This window comes from Bubalus kerabau, chromosome 12 (genome assembly GCF_029407905.1).
Source record: "Bubalus kerabau isolate K-KA32 ecotype Philippines breed swamp buffalo chromosome 12, PCC_UOA_SB_1v2, whole genome shotgun sequence".
In the NCBI taxonomy this organism is placed as follows: Eukaryota; Metazoa; Chordata; class Mammalia; order Artiodactyla; family Bovidae; genus Bubalus; species Bubalus kerabau.
This window is the reverse complement of record NC_073635.1, coordinates 31,230,876-31,254,612: the sequence shown is the minus strand read 5'-3', so window position 1 is coordinate 31,254,612 and position 23,737 is coordinate 31,230,876. Positions and strand designations below refer to the sequence as shown.

Genomic DNA, 23,737 nt, shown 5'->3' with positions numbered 1-23,737 from the left:
ATTGATCTTGCACTAAACAGACATTTAGTTAGATATTAGATGTGTAACAACAGATGCATCTTCTTGGAGAAGCGTGTGAGAGGGTTACCCTCCACCCTCCAGACAGGTCCAAGAAGTACCGGGCTCCTTCCAAGAATTGAGTCTAGACTATTAGAAGAAGGACCCTCCAGAAGAAAGGAAGCACAGTCACAAGAGACTTGGAGCAATGATGCAAGATGGGGATTTTTTCCTAATAGATGGTGCTTAAGTCAACCACAAACCAATGACTGCAGCTACTCAGGGCTAATTCCAGGGCAAGAAAAAAAAATGTTTTCTTGTCTTTCTCCTCTGTCCTACTTTCTCCTCTGTCCTACTCTTGGCAAGCCAAGATGGTTATGAGTCCCTACCTCTTGCTCTGACACTTGACTGCAAAGCTCTACAAAGGATAAGAGAGGTATCGTATTCAAGGTGATGCAATCCAGCAAATTATTATTTTCTACTTATTTTATTGAGTGGCTGTTATAGGCCCAATGCTTTTCTGAGCACTGTAAGGTTAGAAAAGAAAAATGCTCTTTGCCCCTGTCCTGATGGAGCTTCAGACTCGCCGGCATGCCTGGAGGTAGTAGACACCACATCACAAGGTAGGTGTGACCCAGCGCCGAAAGGCATGGGACATAAAATAGTCCTCATAAAATAGTTTCTCAGTCTTGAGAGATGACCCTGAGACTGACAAGGCTCCCCTGGTGCCTCCCCCACCCTTATCACGTCCCAAGAACCCCATTGGGTGCATTGCTCACCAAGTTGAAGGGACGGTCCCACCTCCGTCCTTAACACCAGGACTTGAGGCAGGGAGTATGTACACAGCCTGCTTTTGAGTGGAGCCTGACGGAGAGTGAAAAGGTCATTTGGTAACCACAAAAACCCCAAATCTGTTAAAAGTTTATTACCTTTGAAGGTCATTTTTAATTTTTTTACGTAAAAAAGCAGAAGCCCTTAAATGCTCTGCGGGTCTACCAGCTGTCCATGTCACCTGTAAAGAAACTGGGATCAGGGTACTTCCCTGGTGGTCCAGTGGTTAAGACTTTGGCTTCCGATGCAGTGGGTACAGGTTCGATCCCTGGTCAGGAGCTAAGATCCACATGACTCCTGGCAGAAAAAAACAAACAGGAGCAATACTGTAACAGATTTTATAAAGACTTTAAAAATGGTCCACATTTAAAAAAAAGTCTTAAAAAGAAGAAACTGCAAACAAGGCTTAGCACTCACCCCCAGCAAAGTTGCACACATGTGAGGAAGACTGAGATGAACTGACCATTAAACCCTCACACTGGACTGGGTTAAACCCGCATCTAGAACTGTGGAGCAGTTACCAAGGACAGGGTACCATACTCCGCCTCCTGCCATTCAGACCCTTTTATTCTAGCTCTGCTGAGTACCCCCTGTGCCCCTCCACCTCTAGGAACCTACCTGCTCCAGGCTACAGAGCAGGATCATTCAGCCCTATAAAAATACAGCCTCTGAGCCCACAGAGGCACAAAAATCAAATCACAGAAACACGGCATTGAGAAGGTGAGAAGGACACAGTGCCAGAGAAGATCTGGCAGTTCTGAGTGGACCACACACAGCATGGGCATCGGCTCAGCTGCGCCATGATTTTAAGAGGAGTTAATGAGCTCCAGGTGAGCTGCCTCTAAGGGCTTCTGTGGCCGTAAGGAAGACTCTGGTTAGGCATTCCCAGACCCTGCCCTTCTCACCTCACAGAGGCATGACCCTGCTCTCCAGGGACAGGTGATGGAAAGTGACGGACAGATGGGAGGAGGCTGCATTTCTGATCATTGAAAGTGGCGAGAGGGACCCTTCACTGTCAACTAAAACGTGCAGTTGGAGCTCGGGTTCCCCTGGGTCTTCTTCTCAAGTCGCCACCTGAGCTCTGCCCCCAGCTCAAGATATGAGGTCCAGGAGAACAAAAGCCTATGCCTTCAAACCCTGTCCCCTCCCGTCCCCCAGCCTGCAGGCCCCACCCCAGCAGCCTTCCAAGTGATAAGTAATCACCGAGCACCCCCCACTACCCCCGCCCCGGTGACCTGATAAGGGCTTTCTAGCAAACGGGCCACTTCTGGTGAAAGCAGCCCAAACAGCTGAGTCATTGAAAGTGGCAGCAGTCACCAAGGATTTGTCAAGCCTGCAGGAAGTAGGAAGGAGATAAATATGCAGCAGCTGCACTGCCCACTGTCCATGCACCCCCATCTCTAAAGAGGATGCTTGCTGCTAAACAAGTCCTTCTGTTGACCCGCACCCAGCAGCCCTGAGCTGAGATGCTGGGCAGCTCCGATTAAGAAAGGTTCAAAGCAGCACTGAGCCCAAGAGCCTGGAGAGCGAGGGGCGGGCGCCTGGGAGCCTGGCGTCCTGCAGACTCACCTGGGACTATGAAAACTCCAGATCAATGAAACCAGAACATCTTGGGCGGGGGCAGTGAAGCTGGGGATTTAGGATCAAGATTCTTTTAAACTTTTATTTGGAAATAATTTCAAACTTACTGAAAAGGTTCGAGACTAACACATACTAAAAAGAATCCCATGTGTCCTTTATACTTGTGAACATTTTAACCTTTTTGCTTTGCTATTTCTCTCCTCCCCCTACCCTGACTCTCTCCCCCCACCCACATACACATATAATATTAAGTTTTTTTTTTTCTGAACCATTTGAAAATGAGCTACATCCTGTCCCTTTTTCCCTAAACACCTCAGTGCGTACTTCCTACAAATAGGGCCATTCTTCCATGTAACCACAGTACTGTTTCAACAGCAATAAATAGAACATTGACAGAATACTTTTGGAATCAGTCTGCTTTTTACTCTCAGGTGAGTTCCCTGTGCAGCCAAGTGAGACTCCCGGAGGCTATTACAACTCACCCCAAGATCCTGGTTCCCGGAACAGGAAGCAGACGAGAGGTTGATGGCCCAGATTAGGGTTTTCCACTCGATTGAATTTATTAATTTTTTACTTTTTGAAGGGCATGTAGTTAGCAGGGAAAGACTACAACGTAAATATTCCTCATTAGTTGGAGGGCTAAATAATTTACTTTTTTTTCTTTTCCTAGCCCCATATCTTTATTCTCCCTCCAGACTCCCAGATTTATTAACAAAGCAAATTCTTGTTGTTGTTCAGTCGCTAAGTCGTGTCTGACTCTTTGTGACCCCATGGACTGCAGCAGGCCAGGCTTCCCTGTCCATTACCATCTCCGGGAGCTTGCTCAAACTCACATCCATTGAGTCAGTGATGCCATCCAACCACCTCGTCTCTGTTGCCCACTTCTCCTCCTGCCCTCAGTCTTTCCTAGCATCAGGGTCTGCACAGCTGGGATTCAGAGGACACCTGGGTCTGGGGATTGCTCTGGAAATCTCTAACGATCCCTTTTTCTCTTTTGTGTCACCCGTCCCTCCATTTCCTCCTGGGAGACTTCTCTAGTGACCTGACTTGTTTCCTAACTAGCAGGGGATTTATTAACAGTCTGATATGGCACAGTGACCTCTTGAGAATGTACCCTGAACTTTGTGCAGACCACTTCAGACTTGTACAGCTAAAGCGATCTCTCTCTTTTCTGGTAATTCACACACACAGCCTTTGAAGAGGCCTGTGGTGGTTGATTTTCTGTGTCTACTTGACTGGGTCTGGGGTACCTAGGTGTTTGGTTAAATATTATTTGGGGTGTGTCTATGAGGGAGTGTCTGGATGAAGTAAGTAAGTAAGTGAAAGTTGCTCAGTCATGTCCAACTCTTTGTGACCCCATGAAGTGTAGCTCTCCAGGCTTGTCTGTCCATGAGATTCTCCAGGCAAGAATACTGGAGTGGCTTTCCATTCCCTTCTCCAGGGTATCTTCCTAGAGATTCATCTCGGGTCTCCAGCATTGCAGGTGGATTCTTTACCATCTGAGCCACCAGGGAAGCCCAGGACATTTAAATCAATAGTCAGAGTAAGGCGGGGTCATCCACCCAAATCTGGCCTGAGCAAAACCAAAAGCTGGGTAAGGGAGAATTCATTCTCTCTGCTGCACTGCCCTTCAGCTGGGGCAGTGGTCTTCTCCTGCCTTTGGACTTGGACTGCAACTATACACGGGCTCTCCTGGGCCTCCAGCTGGCAGACCTTGGGGCTCAGCCTCTCCTGCCGCAGGAACCAGTTCCTTATAATAAATCAGATACATCGGTTTCTCTGCAGAAGGGAAGGGAATGGGACAGAGGAAGTTGAAGAGGGAATTTCCAACCTGGAAGGAGACAATTGGATATTCAGGGATGGAGGAAGGGGATGGTGGGCTTCAGGTTCTCCAGGGACCCAACCCCTCAAGGTATCCCTCTGAGGGGGGCACATCCTTAGGTGGGTCAGCTGTAAAAGATCCAGGTGAGGCTCCCCTAGGTCTGAGTCTGTTTCAGTGTGGGTGGAGCTGCCAGGCAGGCAGACAGCCTTTGAAGAATCTCTCTAACCAGACTGGATGCTGGGCAGGTGAGTACCCACCCCCCCCCGCCCCTACCTGAGGACCAGCTTCCAGGGCAGCCTAGGTGCCATCCAAGAGACGTGGCAGGACTAAGAACACCATGGAAACCCCAGGAATCCTATATGCCCTTGGGAAGGCCAGAGAATGACTGATGATAGGTTTCCAGCCATGCTAGTCCTAGGAAACCCTCCTTCCTGTAAGTGTCTCAGGGCAATTAACACCTCTCATGGGTGCACGCGTGCGTGCATGCTCAGTCATGCCCAACTCTTTGTGACCCCATGGACTGTAGCCCACGAGGCTCCTCTGTCAATGGGATTCTCCAGGCAAGAATACTGGCATGGGTTTTCCATTTCCTTCTCCAGGGATCTTTCTGACCCAGGGATTGAATCCCTGTCTCCTGCATTGCAGGCAGATTCTTTACCACTGTACCTCCTGGGAAGCCCAAATGATACCTGGAACATGCATATAAGGCCAAAATCCATCTCCTGTCCCAGTATTTCCCTTGGGGGAATCATATAGAAAGGTCCGTCTTCCTTACAACATGCCTTTAGCTATCTGATGATTAATAGGAGGGTTTCATGGATTGTTCCTTGGGGGATGTGGGAGGGAGGCTCTAAATCCTCTAAAATTGTTTGTATTCGCAAATCTGCATTTTTCTGGGGAGGGGAACCCATACACCTAATCAGATTCTCAAAAGGGGGTGGACCTAAAAAAAAAAAATGCACACCACTGTTGTAGACTGAAAAGATCCTTTTGGTCAAATTGCCTGCTTCCTGGTCCACCTGCCCTAAACTGGTCGTTCGGTCATTCATAGTGAATGAGTATTTTTGGAAGCCCTCCCGTTCCTCAGGTCCTATGGCTCCAAGTGGAATAGTCTGCACAGAGCGGCTGGCTCTCATCTCCTGTCTTGGCTCCTCTGGTTGTGGGTTGGGCTGTACTTTTTAATCACAGTTCACTTCATTGCTCTCTTTCCACCTTAAAGCCTCAAATGGTTCTCATTGCCAACCCATCATCAGAGCAGTCAAGCAACACAGGCTCCGGGAAATTGAAATTTTCTGCTTTCTCTCATCCTGGCTCCACCTCCACCCTAAGAACGCCCTGAGGCCTCTTCTGGAAAAGTTGTGGTCAGGTATTAGCAGAGTTCCCTCCTACAAGGACTGTTTGCAGTTTTATTGGATTCTCGGGAAGAATGGAAAATCTTTACCAAAGGACAAATGCGTCTCTATCGGTGACACAGAAACCAGGTGAAATGGGATTGATCTGGGGTGGGAAATCAAGCCTCCCCAGGGGGCTTCCCAGGTGGCTCAGTGGTAAAGAATCTGTCTGCCAACACAAGAGACATAGGTTCGATCCCTGGGCCAGGAGATCCCCTGGAGGAGGAAATGGCAACCCGCTCCAGTAATCTTGCCTGAAGAGTCCCATGGACAGAGGAACCTAGCGGGCTACAGTCCACAGGGTCAGACACGACTGAGCGACTAAACACCAACACCAACAGGCCTCCCTGGAGCCTGGCATCCTCATACCACCTGGGCAAGTTCCTTCTCAGTGGGTTGGCCCTGCCCACGCGGCCCCTGCATCTCATTTGCCAGCTCAAGCAGCTGTTTCACAGCCCCATACTGTCCACCCACCACTCTTCTTCCTGGGCCTGTGACCATGCTGTTAACCCTGCTGGGATGCCTTCCTTCCATTCTGAGCCCACACCAAGCTTCTAACCTTTGTTCAAATCCTCACTGAAGTTTCACCTCCTTTGGGGGTCCTTATGAAGCTGCAAGGCCTCTGGCCACTTCCACAGCATCCTGTACCTCTCGCTTTCATAACATCTATTTTGTGCTCAGTTACTCCTTTTTTTTTTGAATTCTCTAATTGGTTTAAGTAGGAAGGTCTTCCCTCCCCTAAAGAAACAATTCACTCTGGGGGCTACCTTTTTTCTTTCTTAATTGCAATTTCACTGTTTCCTGGTTTGATGATCACTATAGGAAAGAAAAGCAGAGACATTACTTTGCCAACAAAGGTTCATCTAGTCAAGGCTATGGTTTTTCTTGTGGTCATGTATGGATGTGAGAGTTGGACTGTGAAGAAGGCTGAGCACCGAAGAGTTGGTGCTTTTGAACTGTGGTGTTGGAGAAGACTCTTGAGAGTCCCTTGGACTGCAAGGAGATCCAAACAGTCCATTCTGAAGGAGATCAGCCCTGGGATTTCTTTGGAGGGAATGGTACTAAAGTTGAAACTCCAGTACTTTGGCCACCTCATGCGAAGAGTTGACTCATTGGGAAAGACTCTGATGCTGGGAGGGATTGGGGGCAGGAGGAGAAGGGGACAACAGAGGATGAGATGGCTAGATGGCATCACTGACTCTATGGACGTGAGTCTGAGTGAACTCCGGGAGTTGGTGATGGACAGGGAGGCCTGGCGTGCTGCAATTCATGAGGTCGCAAAGAGTCAGACATGGCTGAGCGACTGAACTGAACTGAACTGATAGAGATATTGTGAAGAAAATACACATATTAATATGCAAACAGCTGACTCCCTGGAAAAGTTCCTGATGCTGGGAAAGACTGAAGGCAGAAGGAAAAGAGGGCATCAGAGGATGAGATGGCTGGATGGCATCACCGATGCAATGGACATGAATTTGGTCAAACTTCAGGAGATGGTGAGGGACAGGGAGGGCTGGTGTGCTACAGTCCATGGGGTTGCAAAGAGTTGGACATGACTGGGTGACTGAACAGCAACAGTAGAGATATTGTGAACAAAACACACGTATTAATAATTCATACTGCATGTAATAAACCAAGAAGCCACATAGTTGTAATACTTTTCCAAATAATTGTCCCACTTTCTAGTTTAACTTTGAAGAAAATTTTTCCTTAAAAAGAGCTACTAACCACCAGCATTTTCAAATGTTGACAAGTTGTTTGCCCTAAAGTCCCACTAATTCATGACTTAATGTCATGCATATCACATACTGACAAGTCCCCAATTTGTCACAGAAACTAATACAGTTATTAGAGAGAAAATTAGGCTACCTCTACAAAAAGAGATTGCAGATGGCACCCCATTCTGAACGGGGGCAGTTTTCTTCAAAAAGCAATTGTACTAAAAAAATAGCTTGGTTGTAGACAATAAATAATTTAAAGTGCTTGAGATGTAGTACATGCAAGAGTGGGATTCCAAATTATCATTCAGTTATGCCTCATATTATAGGCTTTACAAACGGCCGTCACCCTGATGGTTTATGGAATGTTGGGTTGATATATGGGACTGTCAAAGCTTCCTGCAATTCAATAGTCTGCTACATTTCAGTTAATCAGAAAAACAACCACCCAGGATTCAACTTCACCTCTTAAAAAGCTTTCACACTTAGCTAAATAGGGGGAAAAAAGAGACGAAGTATGTGACAGTTAGCTTTTTGTGTCAATTGGCTAGGCTGTGTAACAGGGACTCGCAAATACAGAGAGAAGGAATGTCAGAAAGAACCTTGGGGTGTTGGATGAAAATTCAAGGTGTTGGTATGAATGCATTTAAAATAGACATCCGTGGATGTGTGTGTATGTGTGAACACTTGTGTGTGTGTGTGTGTGTGTGTTTTAATTTCGAACACTACGAGAGCCTGGGAGGAATGAGACTTTAGTCATGGTGAGTGCAGTGAGCCCCCAGAGGTCAGTTTCTTAATACTTCTCTCTGCTGAAAAGAACCCGAGATGCCTGGAGAAATGATTGATCCCAAGGTTGGAATTATTTCATGGTGAATTTAAAAACATCAGTACCCAGGCCCTGTCTCAGACCAGTTCATTCAAGATCTGCCAGGGCTTGGCATTCTTTAATTTTTTAAGAAAAATAGTCATTTATTTATTTGGCCATATCGCGTTTTAGTTGTGGTATGTATGTGGCATCTCTGTTGTGGCACACGGATTCTCTAGTTTGGCAGACTTAGTAGCTCTGTGGCATGTGGGATCTTAGTTCCCTGATCAGGGATCGAACTCATGTCCCCTGCGTTGCAAGACGAATCCCTAACCACCGGACCCCCAGGGTCGGGGGGGCCTTTCCCAGGTGGTTGTGAAACAGAACCTCACCATCTTGGCCACCATCTGCACAGAGGTGATTTCTGCTCTCTATCCGCAGTCTCAGGCAGGCCCAGGCTCTACAGCCAATTCAGTCTGTGCCAGGAATGGTTTCAGGAGCCCCAGGCTCAGTGTGAAAGCAGCCCCACTCCTATCAGCCACACTTGGCCCTTGTCCTTTGATTCTGGGCTCTGGCTTGGCCTTACCGTGTCCTCCTGCCATGTATCCCAGTAACCAGAGCTTTACTCTGGTTATCTCAGCCCCATTTCCCGATTCTCCAAGGGTCCCCCCTCCTGCCCTCACTGGAGGGAGTGAGGCTATGTCACCAGCTGTCAAGACCCTTGGATGCCAGCTCTTTTCCGGCCTGTCCACTCCTGTGTGCAGCTGCTGGGCTCCCCGAGCAGTCCTCCACCCTGTTTGGGTCACCGCATTACTCTCCCCTGCAGGCCCTCTGCAGGCACCTTTCTGTCTGGAACCCCCACCACCACCTGTCACAGCTTTCCCGGACAGGCTCTCTGCCCGCCCTGGCACTGAGATCCCCCCAGAACATCTGCCTTCCCTCCCACCCCCGCAGCATCTCGATGTTCATTGCCAGAACACACCTCACATGTTAGCCTTCAGTGGTTTGCTTTGTGTGCTAGATTAGATTCCATGAGGGTAAGAGCCATGTCCTGTTCATTGCTGGATGCCCAGTACCTATTAGCAGAGTCCCAAGGCTGTAGTTGGTACCTGGCATGCAACTGTGGAATGAATGAATGAATGTCCATATGCATGTAGATCCTGCTTGGCCGTCCTTAGCAAGGTCAATTCCATCACCATTTGCACAGGCCTGGACACAAAGTATGATGGGACTACAGCAAGGCCATCCCTTTGGGGAGCCCAGTGTTCTGTCTCCAAAAGACAAACAGCATATTGACTTCTCAGACAGTCATGGTGGGCCTGTCTTTCAGGAAAAGCAGGTCAGGAGACTTTCAAAACTCTCTTCTTGAAATTGAGAAGAATAAACATCCAGAATAAATGTCTCTTGGGACCTCCCTGGTGATCCAGTGGCTTAGACTCAGTGCTCTCAATACAAAGGGCCCAGGTTTGATCCCTGGTCAGTGAACTAGGGCCCTCCTAGGTGGTACTAGTTGTAAAAGAATCCTCCTGCCAATGCTAGAGACCCAGGAGACTTGGGTTTGATCCCTGGATTGGGAAGATTCCCTGGAGTAGGAAATGGCAACCCACTCCACTATTCTTGCCTCTGTCCCATTGGACAGTGGAGCCTGGCGGGCTACAGTCCATGGGGTTGCAAAGAGTCAGACACGACTGAGTGACTAACACACACACAGAGTCAATTTCTAGGCTCATTAGTAAACCCTAGGTATTTTCTCTACCTTCAAGTATGTGCTTGTGTATTCAGAACAGTCTCACAAAATAAAAGTTTTATGAGGTCAGAAGTGAAGCTACTCCAGCCCAGGCTCAGAGCTGGCTTCATGGGGACTACAACTCCGCATCCAGCAGGGGTCCAGCATGGTTGAGCAGTGAGGTCCAGGAAGCCCTGCCTGAAACTGCCAGCCTGGCATACCTCAACTCTCACCCCACACTCTAAAACCCTGAAGCTGAAGACTGCTGCTCCAAGGAGAACAACCCTGATCCTCTGCAAGGACAATAACCGAATATCCTTGAGTGGGAAGGAGAGGGGTTCAATTCAAAGGGAGAAAAAGAAAAAGATGAAATACAAATGTAAAGATTTTTAAAATGTTCAGCATAAGAGCCAAGCTAACCTATCTTTGATTTACCTAACTTAAAAACACGTGCTCTGAAAAGCACTCAAACAGGCTTCTGGCCAAGATAGAATAATGGAGACCAGATTTATTTTACCACCTGAAATAATGAAAACCATATGACAAAGGCATGGCACTCAATTTGCCCAAGAGAAATGAAATCACATCCATGCACATTCTGGAACATGGATGTTTAGATTAGCTTTATGAGTAATAGCCAAAAAGTGGAATACTCACTGGAAGGACTGATGCTGAAGCTGAAGCTCCAATAATTTGGCCACCTGATGCAAAGAACTGATTCATTGGAAAAGACCCTGATGCTGGGAGCAGAAGGGGACTACAGAGGATGAGATGATTGGATGGCATCACCGACTCCACAGACTTGAGTTTGAGCAAACTCTGGTGGATAGTGAAGGACAGGGAAGCCTGGCGTGTTGCAGTCTATGGGGTTGCACAGTTGGACACTTAACGACTGAACAACAATAAGAACAACACAGTGAAAACAGACCAAATGTCCATCAGGAGATGAGTGGATAAATAAACTGGTGTATCCATATGGTGGAAACCTCTGGAGGAAAAAAATGCTATTAAAATTTAATTAATGGGAAAGATAGGACATAAATAAAAAAAGATTCTGGAGAGAATTCAGTGCATGGGAATGATAGCCCCGTTCACTGTCACTTAATTTGATGGGCAAGATGGAGAATCGAGAAGAGTTCCCGGCTGTCTCAGCTCCGTGGCAGGAGCCTTTGCAAACCGAGAGCGGGGTTTCCTCTCTGGGTTGGAAGATGATGAATGGGCTTCCTGTGCTATCATCCTCCTGTCTGGATGCAGCCAGGGGACCAGGAGATGAATGTGTTTCTGTGTGTGTGGGGTTGGGAGGGAGTGCTTGGAGGGGAGTATTATATAAGACCAGGATTCAGGACATCTCTCTGCTTTCTGTCTGGGGGGAGGCAGGGTCTTGGGGACCAGCCCATAGACAGAGCATGAACCTATCTGAGGGTTAGCAACAGTAGCATCAGCATACTGGGTCAGCAAGCAGAGGCTAGAACAATTACAGAGGAGAACTGATAATTATGGAAGGAGATAAGAGGACCTAGCTCTTTCTGCCTGAACTTCCATTAGAACCTTGTTATCAGACGTGAATCAAAAGCAGAGCTGTGGTCTGACTGCTAAAAAATAAAATAATATAAAATTAGAACAAAATACACAAATAAAATACGAAAGAGCATAAAATAGCAACCTTTTCAAAAACTAGAATTTCTGCCCATGGCAAAATAGTAGCAAAGATGTGAGTCCACGGTATCTTCAGTTTTGCTGGTAGGAGTGTAAATTGTTAAAACATTTGGGGAGCAATCTGGCCTCCTCCTGTACTGTTGATCATCTGCCTTCCTTATATTTCAGGCTATCCACCCCAAGAATATACCCCTGAGAAACTCTTGCATGTGTGCCCGAGAAATAATGTTTGATGTTCATAATAACACTGTTAGTAAGAGCAAAATAAAACTATAAACAAATAACCCAAATGCCACAAACTAATGGATAGATAAATAAAATATGGAATATTTTTTGGCAATAAAATGAAACCCCGATACACACTACAAATGTGGATAAATCTTGAAAAGATTTTGCCAAATGAAGGAAGCTAGTCACAAATTATGACTCCATTTATTTGAAATGTTCAGACAGGCCAGTCTATAGAGACAAAGTAAGTCAGTGGTTGCCAGGGACTAGAAGAATTAGAGAAACTGGTGAGTGACTGCTAATGGATATACAAGGCTTCTCCTTAGGGTGATGCACATGTTCTAAAATTGGCCGTTGTGATGGTTATACAACTCTGTGAATACACTAAAAAGCCATTAAATTGTGCCTTCTAGATAGGTGACTTGTATGGTATGTGAATTATATTTCAATTAAGCCATTTAATTTTTTTTTTTAAGTCCAGAATGCCTAAGAATAGGAAAATGAGTATATGTGCTGCTGCTGCTGAGTGGCTCCCATTGTGTTCGACTTTTTGGGTCCTATGGACCATAGCCCAGCAGGCTCCTCTGTCCATGGGATTCTCTGGTGGGTTGCCACGCCCTCTTCATGAATATATATACACTGCTATATTTACATGACAGAGAGCCATACAACAACGGAAAATGGATGAACCACAGTTACATGTGTCGACCTAGGTGCCTGTTGGTAACATGGGTATAACATTGGTGGGTAACACTGGTGAGAAGAGCAAGTCCCAGAAACCACCTAGAGGATGCTCTTCTCACAAACTTCAAAAACAAAATCAAACTGAGCAATCTGTTGTTTAGGGGTGAAAGTACATGTGATAAAATAGCAACAATAGAAAAAAAGGGAAAGGATAGATACGGTAGACAAATATGGGAGCTCTGAGAGGGGAGGAAGGGGCAAGGGATAGAGAAGCACCAACAGTGACAGGATCTCATGAATTACAAATTGTGACTAATCCGGTTCTGTGCTCCTGAAAACCAAGCTGCTTCTTCCTCTCCTCCTCTCCCGCTTCTTCTTCTTCCTTTTCTTCTTCTTTCTCTTTTTCATCTTTTCCTTCTTCCTCTCCTCTTTATTCTTATTTTCATTAATAGTATTGTTCAGTTGCTATATCGTGTCTGACTCTTTGTGACCCCATGGACTGCAGCACGCCAGGCTTCCCTGTCCATCACCATCTCCCTGAGTTTACTCAAACTCATGTCCATTGAGTCAGTGATGCCATCCAACCATCTCATCCTCTGTTGTCCCCTTCTCCTCCTGCCTTCAATCTTTCCCAGCACCAGGGTCTTTTCAAATGAGTTGGCTCTTCTTATCAGGTGGCCAAAGTATTGGAGCTTCAGCATCAGTCCTTCCAGTGAATATTCAAGCTTGATTTCCTTAAGGATTGACTGGTTGGATCTCCTTGCAGTCCAAAGGACTCTCAAGAGTCTTCTCCAATACCACAGTTCAAAAGCCTCAATTCTTTGGTGCTCAGCTTTCTTATTAGTCCAACTCTCACATCCATATTAGCATTACAGTAAAGCCAGAACCAAGTTAATCACTATCTACATGGTTGGTAGTGTCTTTGATCTTCACCATGAAATAAGAAATATTGCATTTCCCACTTTATAGACAGGAAGCAGAGATTTAGAGGGGTCACACACTAGCAGGTGGTGGAGCCTAGATCTGACTTCATAACCCTCAGACCCCTGAGTCCTTGTGGTTGCTGTCCCCTACACTGACCACTCATCCCCCTCCCCAATCCTCCCACAGGACAGCAGCTCAGACTGGTGGGCTCCATCAGGACCATGAGCAGATACCATCAGTGCGATCAGAGTTGGCTGTGGGCACAGGGCGATAAGCAATTCCCTGGAAGAGTGCTGCTTAGCAGCCAAAGAATGGCTGCCATTAGGGGAAAGTAAATGACAATGAATTATCAGCTAACTCTGGGACATTACAGTACAAGCTGATGCTGGGACAGAGCAACCTTCTAGGAAACAGGAAAGGAGGTGAGCTGATGGCATCACCTCTCTACCCGGCGTGCAGGCGTGGGGTCAGGACTGACCACCGTGGGCCAGCTTTCAAAGGCATTTCCACTGGCTCCTGTTTTATTCCGCTAGAACTTGCCTTATTCTATTCTAAATGAAGAGTTAAGCAGCAGCTGTCTTCTGCATTGCATCCCCTACCCCAGGGCATCCTCTCCTTGTAGGTCTTCATTGCCGGAGAAGGTCCGCGTTTCTCATCCACAATGGCAAGGCTTCTTTGAAGAAGCTTTAGTGAGCATTCCAGTCTTTCTAAGCCACAGTTTGGGGCTTCATCAAAGAAAACACTCGGACCAGATTAGAACATCAATTAGGGAAGGGTAGGGGGTGCTGGGTTAAGTAGTCTTTCCAGACACTTACACTAATTCTCAACCCACAAACCTCTTAATCTACTGTAATTTCTGTTTTTGGATGGAGAGCAGGAGGAATTCCTGTATAGCACTTCAAAAAAATCAGGCATTAATAGACCGGGAGGGCACAGTCCCTGGGTGGCCGCTTAGCAGTTTCCCGCTATGTCCCGGAAGCAGTCCACACCCCCTGAGAGCAGAGGATGCTCTGTGGGTGGAGATGGTGAGTCTTCAAGGACACTGGAACACCAGGATCGCAGTCCCAGAAGGGAAGAAGCGGACCCCGAGTCGGAACCACAGGTCACCGATCTGTTTCCTGTATGAAATGGTCCTTATGAGCAAAATAAAGGACCCAGTTCTTATGCTCCAGAAACCTGTACTGCAGCCGGTAACCTGATACCCTGATTTCAGGCTTGCTCCACATCGCCACTCAGGATCGTTCAAGGACGCCGCCACTTCTCTGAAAGCAGACACTCCAGCTTCAGAGTTCAGGAAATGTTTCTTCCTTGATACCATTCCACTCTGCTCCATTTTCACTACTGCTTCTGTCTTTGGCATCTGAGTTTCAGAAGACACAGTTCACTTGACAACATCATACTAAGTGACACGAGGAGGACACAAAAGGACAAATATTGCATGATTGTACTTATATGAGGGACCTAGAATAGTCAAATTCATTGAGGCAGGAAGTAGAATAATGGTTTTCAGTGGCTGGGAAGGGGGCAAATGGGGAGTTAGCGTTTAATGTTATGTTGAGGATTCCCTGGTGGCTCAGATGGTAAAGAATCTGCCTGAAATGCAGGAGACCTAGGTTCGATCCCTGGATTGGGAAGATCCCCTGGAGAAGGAAATGGCAACCCACTCCAGTATTCTTGCCTGGAGAATCCCATGGACAGAGGAGCCTGGCGGGCTACAGTCCACGGGGTTGCAAAGAGTCGGAGACGACTGAGTGGCTGACACTTTCACGGCAATGATGAATAAATTCTGGAGATGATGACGGTGATGGTTGCAGAGCGATACGAGTGTCCTTAGGGCCACTGACCTGTACACTTAAAAACGGTTAAAATGCTAAATTTTATACTATGTATATTTTACTACAATAAAAAGTCTCAGTTCTTAATGATAAAAAAAAAGAAGACGGAGTTCAGATGGAGCTTGATATAGGTCTTCACGGTTTAAAGAAGATTCACTCAACTGGACGTGCAATCATGAGCACCGTGGGTGGGCCCTGTGAAGTAGCAGTGGTACCCACGGTCTTGTTAACTGGGCTGCGGCCAGCAGCAGCCACGGGCACTGGACGAAGGCCTGGGAGCTCCTCCCGCTGGTCTGGAATCTGGAGCGGGAACAGAGAGGCAGTGCGCCGAAGGCCAAGTCCTGCCCGCCAAAGCCAGATGGGTGTTAGGTGGCTCACATATGTGAAGGCTTTGAAATAAAGAGGGTCTGATCTCAGGGAGACAGATGCTGCTTGCTTGCCTAATTAGCCATTTTGGAAGAGGAGGTCGCATCTTTGGCCCTGGAAGCATTTCCAGGTTGAGGGAGTTCTCCCCACCTCCCACCCCCACCCCGCAGCTCGAGCAGGCGCTGCTCAGAACTGGGGCCCAGTCTGCCTGGCTGAATGCAGGACACTGAGGTGCTCTTAAGCCATAAATCACTGTCACAGTCACAGGTCTCCATGGCAACCTTTCACACTAAAAGGACATTTGTAAATATGCATGTTGCAAGCCTTCCCTTTTGATTCAAAATATCAGCCTTTTGAGAACAATTTGCTTTGCCAGCTGTGCCCTGCTGCGGGAAGAGTGAGGGCCTTCTGGCTTGCCCACTCTGCTTCCTGGCGGTCCTTTACTCCTGGGCTCACTGGAATCAAGTGGTAGATGTGCACTGCCCTTCCTTTCCGGGCCCAGCACCCTACGAGGAGCTGGAGATGCAGAAGGAGGGGGGTGCACCCCGCCCAGGGGTCCCTCGGCACACTGCATCTCCTCCGCCTGGTCCCAGGCCCTCAGGGGACCTAAGCACTGGGTGTGAGTCGTGGAGCAAACTGTCTTGCCTGTTTCCCTACAGGAGTTTCATTAAGGTATGCATGAGACTCACCGTGGAGCTTTAAAATGTATGGACAGCTGATCCAACGCAGATGTCTCTTGGTATTTACACTGGTTTGATCCCTGGGTCGGGAAGATCCCCTGGAGGAAGAAACAGCAACCCACTGCAGTATTCTTGCCTGGAGAATCCCATGGACAGAGGAGCCTGGTGGGCTACAGTCCAAATGGTTGCAAAAGAGTCGGCCACGACCGAGCGACTAAGTACACAGGCACACTCAATCCGGCACGCCGGTCTTTTGGTATTTACCCAGAGGAGTTAAAAACTTACAGGCACACAAGTGCCTGCCCATGTACATTTATAGCAGCTTTATTAATAATTGCCAAAACTTGGAAGCAACCCAGACGTCCTTCAGTAGGGGAATGGATAAATAAACTGTGGGACATTCAGACAAGGGGATATTATTCAGTAATAAAAAGAAATGAGCTATCAAACCACAGAAAGACATGGAGGAAACTTAAACGCATGTTGTTAAGTGGAAGAAGCCAGTTTGGAAAGGCTGCATCCTGTATGGTTCCAACTGTTTGATATTCAGGAAAGGGCTAAACTACAGAGACTGTAAAAAGGTCAGTGGTTGCTGGGGTCTGTCAGGGCCTGGGGATGGAGGTGGCAACGGATGAAAAGTCAGAGCACAGAGAAGTTTTTGGGAAGTGGCAATACTCTGTATGATACCATAATGGTAGATGCATGTCATTATTATATATAACCACAGAGTATATAACACCAAGGGTGAACCCCAAGTATAAACTATGGTCTATGGTTGATTGTGATGCGTCAGTGCAGGTTCATCACTTGTAACAAATGCACCCCGCTGGTGGGGTTGCAAAGAATCAGACATGACTGAGCGATTAACACACTTCTATATAATCAACAAGGACCTACTGTAGAGCACAGGGAACTCTGTTCAGTGTTATGCGGCAGCCTGGATGGGAGGGGGGTTTGGGGGAGAATGAATACATGTATATGTATGGCTGAATCCCTTTGCTGTCCACCTGAAACCATCACAACATTGCTAATCAGCTATACTCCAATATGTGTGTTAATCATGCAGTCGTGTCCAATTCTTTGCTACCCTATGGACTATAGCCTTCCAGGCTCCTCTGTCCATGGGATTCTCCAGGCAAGAATACTGGAATGGGTTGCCATGCCCTCCTCCAGGGAATCTTCCTGACCCAGGGATCAAACTCCCGTCTCTTATGTCTCCTGCATTGGCAGGTGGGTTCTTTACCACTAGCGCCACCTGGGACGCCCAGACCTCCATCACAGGGGGTATTATTAATAAAATCAGAGTGGATCTTTAGTGGTCACAATGAGCATGCCCCTGCCCTAGGATCTAGCGGAGCGTCTAGGACCTGGTGGACACTTGGCAAAAATGAATACAATATAGAGCTATTTTTGGAATCTCTCTCTCTCCCACTGTCTCTGACCCATTCTGTCTTTCTCTGCCTCTCTCTCTCCTCTGGCATCCTTCGTGTCTGGAGTCAAAGAGGTGTCCTTTGTGCTTCTGGTCTGGGAGGCAGCGTCAGGGGACAGAGGACACTCTGATGACCACAGCCGGGCCCCAGGGTAAAGCTCTGGTCCACGTGGCCGCGCCAACCCTTTCTGGGCACCGTCTCTGGATATAGTCACTTCTTTGTTGCTACTGTCTGAAACTTCACAAAATTACTCCCTTGGATTCACCCAAAATACTATTTCTCATCCCAAAATAGCTTCTTAACAGCCACGCCAGCATTTTTGACCCCCTGGGCTGTAAATTTCTCCCAAAGTCACAGCATCATGAGAATGAGGGCATTCTTAGATCTCGTGGAGGCCGGGTCCCGTGTGCCAAGATGCCTTGGGAGCCAGAGACGAGAGCCACATCCTCAGGTCACACCGAGGCTACTCACGATCAAAGCCAAGCTCAGGGCGTGGGGGGAGAGACCCAGCCCGAGCGGGGGCGCCCATCCTCATGGCTGTGGGGTCTCCTTCCTCCCTGTTGCCACCTCTGTCCCACCTGAGACATCAGTCCTCCTGATGCTTTCCCAGCCTCAGAGTAAAGCATGGCTCTTCCTCAGAAGTGGAGGTCAGGGAAGGGAAAGGAGATAAGGTCAGGTTTCAGTTGAGAGGCTCAGGGAGGGAGGGTGAATCACACGGGGGCTTTTAACAGGGTTTCCAGTGTCTTATCCACGTGCCTGCAGTGAGCAGTGTGGAGTGAGGTTGGCAACCACACCCAAGCACCAAGAGTCCAGCCACCACATCCCGCAGCTATTTTTACTGTGGGAGCTTTCCTGCGAACACAGTCAGAGCCCTTTGAACACAGTTGTGTGTCCCGTGCTGCCTCAGCACTGGGGGTCGAGGGGTGGGGTCGGGGGGTAGGGGTGGAGGGCAGGGGGTGAGGTGGGGGTGGAGAAAAGCCAGGGAAGCCGGGGTGGGCCTGGGACCCAGGGACAGCTGGGATTTGCTCAGGGAGAAGCCCCCTCGGTGGGTGTGAAGCGCCGCCTCCTATGCTTTATTTCAGCATCTCCCCTCCCAAGGTCCTTGCTCTGGGGGTTCAGAAGCGTAAGATCAGATAGAATGCAGGTACTGTACTCTGTACTTAGTGAAAGCGTTAGTTGCTCAGTCGTATTCTACTCTTTTGCAGCTCCATGGACTGTAGCCCACCAGGCTCCTCTGTCCATGGGATTTTCTCAGCAAGAATACTGGAATGGGTTGCCATTTACTCTTCCAGGGGAATCTTCCTGACCCAGGGGTCGAACCTACGTCCCCCTGCGGCTCCTGTGTTGGCAGGGGGATTCTTTACCACCGAGCAACCTGGGAAGCCCAGAGGGGTTATGTCCAAACCAAAGTCAAATCCGAGCCTTCCGAGCAGTGCGGTCCCACATGGACGGATCCAGCACCATCTCATCACCCCGCCCCTCCCCACCCCGGGATGCAGTCCAGTCTGACTCTGGGCCGGAGAAAGGCTCTGGGAGAGTTTAATGTATCAGGAGCCAGATTTAGTTGAAAGTCACAGACTTAAAGTTCTCCATGGGCCCTTTTGTTATGTCTCCAACGTGGACTGCTGTTGTGTCTCAACAGACACACCATACATACTCGGCTCTGACAGGAGAAGGACTGTTTAACATAGAACATAAAAGCATAAGAAACGACATTCTGTTCTTGGGGGGGGGGGAGAGGCCCCTGTGTGGTGGGGACGGGGTCCCGTCTCTACCTGGTGGTTTGATAAGCTCCTCGCTCCAAGGCGGGGAGAAGCTCGCGCTGGTCCAGAAAGTGTCAGTCCCTTGCGCAGGCTCCAGATAAATCCGAGTTACATTGAGACAGTTACTAGCCCAGCACCCACTGCCCCTCTCTCCTCCTGTTTTGATCAGAGGGTTTCAGATCCATCCCTGTTTGTGGGAGAATATTTTTAGTTCTTTCTCTGTCTCAACCGTGCCTCCAAGTGATGCCATCAGTTTAATGAAGGAGAAAAACACCAGTAATGATGCACAGCAAACCCTCAGTACAGCCCTGCCCCCGGGGAAAAGAGTGGATTTGGATTTTTATTTTAAACAGTTTATCCAGGGGTTGCTTTAGAATCACCTGGGAAATTTAAAATAATCTCTGTACTCTAGACATTGGGCTCAGGGTTTTATTTTGTTTTTAACTCTTCAGATGATCCCAAAGAGCCGCTGAGTAGAGGACCAGTGATGTGAACCAGTGTTTTTGCAGGTTTCTGTGCATGTGAGTCATCCTGGAGCGCTTCCCTGGTGGCCCAGACTGTAAAGAATCCACCTGTAGTGCAGAAGACCTGGGTTCAGTCTCTGGGTTGGAAAGATCTCCTGGAGAAGGGAATGCAACCCACTCCAGTATTCTTGCCTGGAGAATTCCTTGGACAGAGGAACCTAGTGGGCTATAGCCCTTGAGGCCCCAAAGAGCTGTAGACAGCTGAGCCGCTAACACACCTTCACTTTTTTCTGGGCCTCCAAAACCCAGGATGTTCTAGAACAAGAGCACCTGGTGGAGCACAGGGTCCGGTGATTCCTGATCCTGGCTGATCATCAGAATCACCCAGGATCTTCTAAAAATTCATGTCTTCCAGGGCTTCACCTAAATAGCCTGTCATTCAGCATATTTTAAAATAGCCGATTTGAGTTCTGGCGGATTTGGTAACCTAGTCCACCCTTAGCCTCACCTCCTGCCCCCTCACACAGACGTTTTATGGAAGAAGAACCCTAGGCATGGGATACTCTCTGATGAATTGACATTTTCCTGCTGTGAGAATTGACTGAGCCAGAAAAATAAAAGCTTGAGTGAGCCATAGGCAGACCTCCTTCCAGGTCACGGCGTTTGGGGAGCCGGGTTCTGGCTGATAAATTCAGGTGCGGTGCCTGCCTTGGCTTTGTTGGCTGACAGGCTAATTTTATGAGACAGTAGGACAATGGTCAGGTACACAAATAGCTAATAAATAAGGAAGCTTGGCCCAGCTGGAAGAGGAGATTTTGTGCTTGTCCAGGGCACCAGGCCCACGCACGGGAAAGGGCAGTGATGCCCCTCCCGGCCGCCCACCCCTCCAAGGGAGCTGGATGCGGCCCTGTCAGTATTCTCTCCTCTTCTGATTCTCCAGGAATCCTCACATCCTTTCAAAGACAGACGGTGACAGTTTTTAAACAAATCCCAGCCAAGATCCTCACCAATGAGTAGAAACACTTCTGCTTATTCCCCAGCGACTTCCGGCAGCCCCCGCACCCCCCTCCACTAGCCCCTCATCTGGTCAGGAGGCTCCTGTTCCATCTGCCTGTGTAGATCGAGCTCTGCTCACAACGTGCGAGGGAGGCGGGCTACTCCCAGGCCTGCCTGATGCTTCACACCCAGACCTGGGGCTTGTGTGCCCCCAGCCCTGCCTGAGATCCACTGAAAACACCCCTGAGTAGATCTTGGAGATACGGTCATAGTTTGGTTGTTGTTTTTTTGTTTTGTTTTTTTTCTGTAAAATTTATTTATTTATTTATTTAGTTTTGGTTGCTCTGGGTCTTCATTGAGCAGGCTTTCTCCAGTTGCAGTGAGCTGGGACTACTCTCTATTTGCACTGCACAGACTTCTCATTGCAGTGGCCTCTCTTGTTGCGGAGCACCAACTCTAGGCGCATAGACTCAGTAACTGCAGCTCCTGGGCTCTAGATCACAGGCTTAACAGTTGTAACGCATGGGCCTACTTGCCTGTGGCATGTGGAATCTTCCTGGATCAGGGATCAACCCGTGTCCCCTGCGTTGGCAGGATTCTTGTCCAATGTACCACCAGAGGGATCTACTCATAATTATTAAAGTGATTTTTTTAAAACACTAGACTCTTCGCTGTAAGGATGCTTGATTTTTTGTTGTTGTTGTTAAATTAAGCACATATATTCCATTTTAAGTATTAACCCATATTTAATCGTCCATCAATATATTTCCTGAGCACATACAATGCATCAGTAAACACCATATTTATATAGTTTAATGCCACAGTCCTGCTGGGTAGATATGATGGCTGCATTTTACATAGAAAGAATCTGACGTTCAGAGATCAGATTCGTTGAGATCACACAGCCAGAAAGCCATTTAACTATGGCTTGCAGCCAAATCTCTCTGGCTTCAAAACACCTTCTCCTTCCCCCGAAATATGCCTTCACAATGACAGCCCTTTCTCCTTTCAGAGATGGAGGAAGGCTGCTAATTGTAATTTTTTAAATGAAAGATGTTTTCATTTAAAGAAAAACAAGAAAAGACAGGAGAAAGTCAAGAGACAAGCATCAACAGAAAGTGGTTTCAACACATAACAACTTAATATTCATAATTGACCAGCAGACCATAAATCAGTAAGCTAAAAATTCATCCATCTTAATTCCTCTGAGATGTCTTGTGTGACTCTTCAGTCTAACGAGGGAGCGTGTCCTAACCTTTCACAGACACCGAGCGTCTCCTCTTCTCCAGACACCAGCACGCCCGGCTGAGTGCCAGGGGCTCCTCCTGTTCTCACCACCCATTTCTGGGTGGACAGTCGAGCAGGACAACGGAATGATCTGTGTCACATTCGTTTCAGAAGGACTTGTACTTCCAGGTGGGCGTCCCAGGTGGCGCTAGTGGTAAAGAGCCCACCTGCCAACGCAGGAAACAACAGACGTGGGTTTGATTCCTGAGTTGGGAAGATCCCCTGGGGAAGGACATGGCAATCCAGTCCAGTATTCTTGCCTGGAGAATCCCATGGACGGAGGAGCCTGGCGCCTTCAGCCCATGGGGTCACAGAGAGGTGGACATGCCTGAGGGGCTTGGCACGCATGCACACATCCTTCCAGGTGGTGGCTCATTTCTTTAAAATAAGCCTGGTATTTTACAGAGAAGCCGCAAAGACGGCGCAGCATTCTCATCTGGTCTCCCTTCATGTTAGCATCTGCGTTATGGCTAATTACAACGTGCAGTCATTTTTATTGATTCACTTTTGGCTGTGCTGGTTCTCCACTGCTGCATGGGGTTTTCTCTAGTTGCGGCAAGTGAGGGTTACTCTCTGTTGCTACGCACGCTTCTCATTCTCGTGGCTTTTCTTGCTGCAGAGCACGGGCTTCAGTAGTTGTGACTCTGGGCTCTAGAGCACAGGCTCAGTAGTTGTAGAGCACAGGCTTCACTGTTCTGCCGCACCTGAGATCTTCCCAGATCAGGGATTGAAGGCACGTCCCCTGCATTGGCAGGAAGCCCTCTCCGGTAATTTTTAAAGTGAGTCTTTTCTCTTTCCCTGTGGAGTGTTGTCATGCAGTCACAAGGCGTCTTGGGAGCACTGGCCTTGGTTGCCTTGATTCCTCTGGATCTGAATTTTCAGGGCACCGGGTAGCACGGTGGGTTGGTGGGGGTTTCCTGGGAGGGTTAAATGGGGCCATCCCAGTGAAAATCGCCAAGATGAAGCCTGGCATGCTTGTTGAGTATGAGCCTTATACTCTGCTTTGAAGCAGCAGTTTACATCATCCCCCTGCACAGCTGAGCCACACCCTAACGTGTGTTTATTTAATATACTCTGAGTATTTGTCTTCTTCCTGCTACCTTCCCTCGTCCTTTCCCCATAAATCCTGTTTGACAAATTCAGGCCAAGGGCAGTTGTTCTCAACAGAGATGGCTTCCTCTTTAGGACTGCATCTTTCAGAGTCGTCGGACAAGCCAGGTGGGCCTGGCCAAGCTGAGGAGCGGCCCCCATGGACAGCTCATGCCTCCTGAATTCGCAAGCAGCAGCGGCAAAGCTCAGAACTTGAAGAGATTGCCAAGGTGGTACAGAATTGAAAACGTTTCCGCGTGTGTTTCTTGCGGCAGCGGGAGGAAGTGGTGGTGGGGGGCTGCCACAGGGGGTGGGGAGGGGCTAGAAGGAGAGAAAACAGACATAATTAGAAAGTGTGCGCTCCAGACATTTCCCTCCCCTTCTTGATTTATTTTATGTCCCCTGAGCTGGATGCCAAGCTGGATGCCAAGCTGGCACACGGGTTTTCAGAAATGAATGGGGTG

General features: G+C 48.1%; 1 long non-coding RNA gene across 1 annotated transcript; it reads right to left on the bottom strand.

Moving 5' to 3' along the window:
- Positions 1–946: 946 nt before the first annotated feature.
- LOC129624111 (uncharacterized) lies at positions 947–19,680 on the bottom strand. Its single transcript, XR_008700759.1, has 3 exons — positions 19,450–19,680; positions 16,254–16,342; positions 947–1,125 (listed from the first exon to the last, which is right to left on the bottom strand). It is a non-coding gene; the product is annotated as an uncharacterized LOC129624111 (long non-coding RNA).
- Between the last annotated feature and the right edge of the window lie 4,057 nt (positions 19,681–23,737).